Source organism: Pseudopodoces humilis, chromosome 2 (assembly GCF_049639895.1).
Source record: "Pseudopodoces humilis isolate 2021_Gansu_Grassland_sample_001 chromosome 2, ASM4963989v1, whole genome shotgun sequence".
Taxonomy (NCBI): domain Eukaryota; kingdom Metazoa; phylum Chordata; class Aves; order Passeriformes; family Paridae; genus Pseudopodoces; species Pseudopodoces humilis.
Window position 1 is genome coordinate 33,179,138 of NC_142201.1, and position 7,417 is coordinate 33,186,554.

A 7,417-nucleotide genomic window follows, 5' to 3' on the forward strand; every position below is an offset into this window, starting at 1 on the left:
GGTGGAGCAATGCTGCAAAACAGAGCCAATGGGGGTTAAGGGAAGGAAGAACATTCTAGGAAGGGTACATAAATGGCAAATGGGGGCTGAACAAGGGTGATACCATTTTTTAAAAACCGTTATAATACCAGAACCGAAAAGGTAATAACAAATGACTGCAAAAGCCGTTGGGAGTAAGGTTTTCCTCACCCTAATCTGGAGGGGTGTCTCTCCTCTCTTGTGTCATCCCCTCCAGGGTTGAGGCATTTTGGTAACAGGCCCCTGGGGCTCCACAGGACTTCACAGGGCATGTAGCAATGGGACAATGGGGAATGGTCTTAAGCTAAGGAAAGTAGGTTTAGATTAGATATTTAGAAGAAATTCTTTTCTCTGAGGGTGGTGAGACAATGCAACACACTGCCCAGAGAACCTGTGGACTCCTCATCCCTGCAAGTGTTCAAGGCCACGTTGGATGGGGCTCTGAGCAACCTGGTCAGTGGAAGGTGTCCCTGTCTATGGCAGGGGGGTTGGAACTGCATGACCTGTAAAGTCCCTTCCAACCCAAACCATTCTATGATTCTGTAAGTCTATATTATAAGATAATATCTATATTTTCTATATTATCGTCAGTGTGTATGCTTCCTCATTTTTCTACTATTTTACAGCTTTCATTGAAGCCTCACCTTTGCTGGGCTGAGCCTTAAAGGGGATGTGCTGTCTTTCTTGGATCTCTCATGGTATTGCCTGGAGATGAAGGAGGCACAAAACAGCAGCTGGGCTCACATTTCCTGACTCACTGCTTCACAATGACATGGCTGCAAATGACAAATGTTGGATGGAGATGCGTGCATGAGGAAAAGGTGAGTGCTTGTATCCAGTGGTGGAAGGTTAGCTACAGGTAGGCTGTGATTACCTGGAAGTAGCATAGTATAAGTCATACCAGACTGACAGCAACAAAATTAAGGGCTGAACTCAAATGGCTTTATCCTTTTTGGAAAATAGAGTGTGTGAAAGTTGATAGAGTTTTTTGTCATTATGGAAAGAAGTAATGAGTTGATAATGGAATATTTTTTAAAAGGAAACTGAGAATATAATGCAGACATGAGGAAATTCCAGCACTACTATTATGTGCAGGAAGTAATAAACAGGTAGAATAAATTACTTGGAAAGGCTATTGAGAAAAATAATACAAATGACAGACAAAATCACCTAGCTTTTCTATAGGGAGAGAGAGTTTTGGAATACATAGGAAATAACTAAGGAGGAGAGAGATGAGCTTCCAGCAGTCAGGTGTGCTGAGCTGAGAAAGACCTTCCTTGGTTATAAACCACTTTGTGTTTGCAAGAATGGATGGGCAGCACTGGCAGTGCCAGCCTGCACACTGTGAGGTGCCTTGTGCCCAAACTACCTTGGGCACAGCATTTTCAAAACCAGAGCTGCTGGGGACACAACCTTCTGGCCAAACATTATGCCAAAAAATGGCTATGAAAAGTGACTCTTTGCATATTTCCCAGCCCTTCATACACCAGCCAGTTCTCCCCTAGGAAACTTGCTTTTGTCTCTCTGGCCTCTGCAGCTCCATCAGCGGGACAGGTCTGGGAACGCCCCCAGCAGGAACCACTCCGGGAGTCAAGAGCACACACGTTTCACACAAAAAAATCCCTGTACTTGAGACAAAAATGGGCTACATCTCTGCCTGTGTCCTCTGTTCTCCTCCCACTGGTGGTAGTAGTGCTGTGGCAGGTGTTGGGGGGTGGAGGTTCAGCATAATCCCCCATGACCCACAGCTCTTGAATAGGCCATGTTTATTTCTGAAGTGAATGCTTTTCTTTTCTTTTGGACTCTGCAGTATTGAGGCCATCCTGCAGCATGGGCTGGTACCAATTTTTTGTTTATGGACTATAATCTCCCCACAATACGTGCTTACTTCAGTGTTAGGAAAGCACAATACAACAACAGTTGGTCAAGAATCTGACTGAAAATTACCTGCTTTAAAAAAATGTTTTCAAATCTATTCTGGAATATGTTGGAGTTTTCTTTGAATAATAACTCTTTTGGAAAGGAATTATTTTTGCTCTCTCTTTCTTCTATGAAAGCCTTCCTCCTGTTAAGGTGCTGTAAATTAATAACAACCCCTCTTGGCCCCCAGGATGAGAACACACTTTTTGCAGACTGCTCCTATTCTGCCTAGAAGCTGTCATTTTTAATGTGACTTTCCAAAGTTTTATCAGCAATTCCCATTCCCTACGCACTATGTTCTTCATAGAAATGCACATACTGTTCTTCAGACTATGGTATATATATTCAATCATGTGAATCATAAATTTCTTATTGCTCATGAAGATTGCATATTTGTCACTATTTCTAATTTTCATATCCTTACCTGACAGGATTCTTTTGGAATGAACAAAATAAAGCAAGAGCAGAAACATCTTGAGAGAGGCTTATGCAGGAGGAGATAGGGACAATAAACAGATATCACACACAACACAATATAACACAACAAGTAAGGGTCTCACTCAAATCACTTTAAAGGACACAGAGTAGCCCCTTATTACCAAACTACAAAGGTTGCAGTAACTCCTTTCCCCGAGGTAGCACTGCTATCAAGAGAAAGACCCCTAGTAGTATTTTTATAGCCTTTGCTTGAAATGTTTTTGAAGGAAAGCTCTGACTTCTAAAGAGTTCTGAAGCTGTGTGGTGTCTCAAGATAGATCTTAATGAAATTTGCCGCTATCAAAACTAGACTGCCTAGAATATGGCAGAGCCTATTAGGACTGCAATAACAACATTGATTTTAGGGATTTTCCCCTCCCTCCAAATACACTGCACACTTTTTTGATGTATGAAGAGACTGAAGCTTCTTAAAAGATATTTTCAATGGGATAGTTCTGAAGACTTCAGATAAAATATTTCAACACAGTACCTGCAGGGACAGGAGAAATTGCTTCAGTTCATTTTGCCTTAGTTAGAGTCGTGTTAAATCAACTGCTCTTGGCGTTTGCAGGACTTTGTAGACATTCTTTCAAAAGTGTTTGAAAAGCTTCAAATAGATGAAGGTCTTCAAAAGGCAACTATCACATGGGATTGACATCAGTAATGCTCCAAAGACTGTCCAAAAGGACCAATACATGATATAAATGAAGCTTTATTACCTTTTTGTTCATCTCAGATACTAAGCATGTTCTGTCTTTGTTACACGATCCATTTGCTGCTAAGAGGATACCTGATACATATCCTGATTACTAGGGCATGAGGGCCTGATTCTTCATAGCCTTGAAGGAGATGTAGCTATTTGTATGTGACTTTCATGTGGTGAAAGTACATATTTAGTCAGTAATTTGAAAAGTTTTTCCTCCAGGAGCAGTGAGAACACCAAGTGGTATGTAAATCAGACATGGTGACATCAGTTCCCGTGCATTGCCTTTCTTTTTGGTGATGTGTAATGTGGCACAGTCCAATATAAGTTGAAAAGAGCAGTGTTTCAGTCTGAGCAACTGCAACGTAAGATGCACTTCTCAAGATATGCAGAGTCAGGGATCTCGCCAGCCCCATTCACACAGACAGCTCCCATTATATTTTAGCAGATTTATTCATAAAAATAAGGATTTAGTTACTGAAATTTACAAACAGCAAGACTTAAATGACATGCCACTGGAAAGTCATACTTGTATAAATTCCTGGAGTCTAAACAAGAGGTTGTATTTGCTCATCCATACTTGTGTGTGTGTAATTAAGCCACACTTATTCTAACAGAGGGAGGAGGCATCTTGCTGCATTGCTGCCTGTTTCTAGTGGGAAAGTGTGAGATGCTTTCCTTCCCACTGGAGGTGGGAAAATCCAGTGTGGGTCCTTGTAAAAGACTGTACACCTGAATGCAGGATGAAAATTTGCTTTCCTATGGAAGTAGTCTTTGTGTTTGTATAGGGAAGATGGTGACTGGATGTGTATCCTGTGGTATGAAGAGTTCCTTTAGATAACTATTGCCTGACCCTGAAATTCACCCCTAGAGCCTGATACAGACACTTCTATGAAAAATCAGTTTAAAAAACACAGATGAGCAATATAACCATAGGAGCGTCTCTAACAGAGATACCGCACCACAGTGGTGTGGATTTTTCCTGATAGATCACTGTGCCAAACTCAGGTTTTTCACACCATTTTAACCTTGTTATGATGTGAGAGAAAACTGTATAACTGAAATAGAGTGGTGTCTATCCACTCATAATAAATTTGGTCAGCAGCCTGGAAATTCTGTTGCTTGTGATAGACAATCCTCAAAGTGGCGTATTCTCATAAATATGCAGCTCTTGCTGTGTAACTTTAAAGAAAACTTTTTTTTTTCTATTTGATCACAGACTTAGAGACATACTTATTCTTCTTAGTGGGAATCAGTAGATTTATGGCAGGAATGAGTGTGAATCACAGAGTTTCTCAAAAGTGCAGTAAAGAGCTTAGATACAGTAATATCAGGAACGGCCTTTAAAATGAGCTATAAGAGTAAATTAAGATAAAAGAGTCACACAGGATGATGCACTTTCTCGTTAATCCTTACTGTATTTACCAATGGTTGCTATAGAGACCAGAGAAGCAAGGTATTTTCTTTCCCTGGAAAAACAAAGACATCTTCATATTTTCTTGTCAAATCTCTCTTGCATTTTGGGGCTTTGAAGCAGCTTTGATGAAAGTGTTTTCAGAGCGAATAAGAACAGAGGGCAGTCTCCCCATGATGAAAGTACCTGTTGGCAATCTCTAACCTAGGCATCAGGGAAAGTTTAAACTGAAAGGAAAGAGGCAGAAGGTATTGTTCATTTCTGTTCACTTGTTGCTCCTTAGTATATCCAATTCATGTTGAAAATTTCATATATAATCCTAGAATGAGAGTCTTGTTCTTTGCACTCAAGAGCTTTTTACTCATAATACAGTCTTTACTAAAACATTTTATTATTGCTCAAGATGAGACTCTGGGATGAATCACTGGTCCTTTAACTTTTGAAGAATCACAGAAGAATTGAGGCTGAACATTGAAACTATCTGCTCCAGACCTTTGCCCAGAGCAAGGCCAACTCTGGGGCCAGTCCAGGCTGCTCAAAGCTTTGTCTACTTGGGTTTTGAAAACCTCTGGGGATGGTATAGCCTTTCAGGGAAACTTGTTCTGCTGCCTGACTGTTATAATGGGGAAAAAACTCCTTACACCCTGAATAAATCTCTTTTGTTACTGTTTTCCCCATGATCTTTTAACCTCTCCCCCCGTGTCACTGTGAACAGCACCTCCTCCTTGATGACCCTCTGTAGACACTGGTAACCAGTGGTATTATTAGGGATCTCAGCCCAGCTCCTCACAGGACAAGTGTCCCAGCATGCCTCCCCTTGAGGCCACTCCAGTTTTCCCTTGTCTGTCCTCTGCTGGGAGGACCAAAACTGGATATAATACGTAGATGTGGTCCGATGTCACTGTTCATGCAACTCAGAGTGCTGTCAACCTTGTGTCTGCTAAGAAGCACTTAGGCTCCGAGTTTGCTCTCCACCAGGGTCCTTCAGTTCTTTAGAGCAGAGATGTTCCTCAGCAGTCATTCTTGACGTATTTGTCAATGTATGGGACTAGTTCTGTGCTCCCACATTTTTTTCTTTCCATCTTACGCTGAGCTCTCTTTCATCACATCTTGCAATGTCTTTTTCAAACCTCAAGCCAACTGCCCACATTAATCCTTGTTTCTTCTTTCTCTTGAAGGGGAGCTATGCATTTTTGGTGCTGTTGTAGGCCACAATGATTTGAAACAAAAGCCTTCATCTGAAATACCTTATGACAAGGCTTTTACTCATTTGAGGTTTGCACTTGATTCAGTGTAACCATCTGACCCATCCACTGAATTTACTGCCAACAGTACAGACATTTTGTTTTAAGTGCTTTTTATTTAAGTCCTTTATTTATGTACCTGGCTTGAGATATTCATCCCCTGTAGGCATATCACTGACCAAATCTCACTGTGATCTCCTCACAGACCACCTGGTCAAGTAGAGTTATACTCCACCAAAAAAGGAGAGATATTGTGAGCCCACTAGTGCAGTGGAGTTTTGGAGTTTGCACGAGAAACAAAGTAATCTCTCAGACAGAGCAGCTCTATCTTCCCACCTCTGCACTCCTTGAAGTACAGCATCAAAAATGAGAAAGAGAAAAGGTGTCAGTTCCTACTCACCTGCCCTCCCCCTGTTAGTACAATATCTGCCTGGAAATGCAGGGCAGGTGAGACACGCTGCCTTTCTGTCACAGGAGCCACTGGCATCCGCAGCCTCCTGTACAAACGTGAAGGGGGGGTAACAATGCTTTGTGCTGCTCTGTGGTGAGGCTGTGTGTCAGCCAAAAGGCTGCCAGATAAGTGCTTGTCATTGTTAGTGTGTCTGGGATAATGAGTCAATTGCATTTAGTATTTCTGAACAGAGAGCTGCTCTGGGTAAAAAGCCAATGGACTTCTCATGATGAGAGTCCAGCAGGCAGCTGTGAATCAGGTTTCAGCTTTTCTTTCTTTATTAATTAATGTCCTAAGTGCTACAGAAAAAGAGTGTGTAACAGAAAATATGAACATGTTCCTTAGTCACTTGGAAAATTTAAAAATATTTCTTCTTTATGCTGCTAGTAATCTTTACCACTCTCATGGTAGTTCTGTTTGTTCAGAGATTTTTAAACTGACGAGTTTACTTTCCTATCAGCCAGAAGCCCTCTCCTCTTTTATTAAAGATTCATCCCTGGGAAATCTCTGCTTGCCAAGTAGATGTACTTAAGAAAGAGGGTGAAATTCTGCCATTGCTCTGCATCTTGGATAAGGTCTTATTTTTTTTGCTCTTTCTAGACTTCCAGAGTCAAAGTTTTGATTGGATCACAAAAGGATTATCAGCACAGAATGACTTCTGTTTCATCCATACATTAGAACCTTTGCAACTTCTGACAATCGGCCCCTGCTGAAAAATATCTGGGATAAGAAGAGCTAAAGAAAACATAGAGGGCTTGGTGGTTCAGTCTTCAACAACAAGAACAAGCTGAGAGGTGAAACAATAATCAAATCTCTGCCATGTTTTACAAGAACAGAAAGCAAGTCTCTCTCTCATACTCATGAATGTCAGTTGAAGTGACCTTTAAAAAGTGTGATGGTTCAGAGAAAAAAAGAGAAATGTATTCTTTTGGATTGAGAATGTCATCAAAATGTTAGTCAGAATCTTTGGGTTTGACAAAAATTTGTTATCTTTGCCGGTTTACTTCAAATGTTGAAGATGGGAAAGTACTGCATTATGTAAGGCTTTGAGATTTGAAACAAAAGAAGAAAACAGAGTTGAGGAGTTTGCAATGGTTTGTGGTTTGATTGATCACTTCTTCTCTATCACTTGCATTAATGACTTTATTATTCCCATAAATTCTTCCTTTGACCTTTCTGTTAAAGTATGA

At 40.8% G+C, this 7,417-nt stretch overlaps 1 long non-coding RNA gene across 1 annotated transcript; it reads left to right on the top strand.

Moving 5' to 3' along the window:
- The first annotated feature begins 382 nt into the window (after positions 1-382).
- On the top strand, positions 383-6,963 carry LOC148184831 (uncharacterized). The gene is made up of 3 exons (XR_015772044.1): positions 383-560; positions 645-839; positions 6,828-6,963. It is a non-coding gene; the product is annotated as an uncharacterized LOC148184831 (long non-coding RNA).
- Positions 6,964-7,417: the final 454 nt, after the last annotated feature.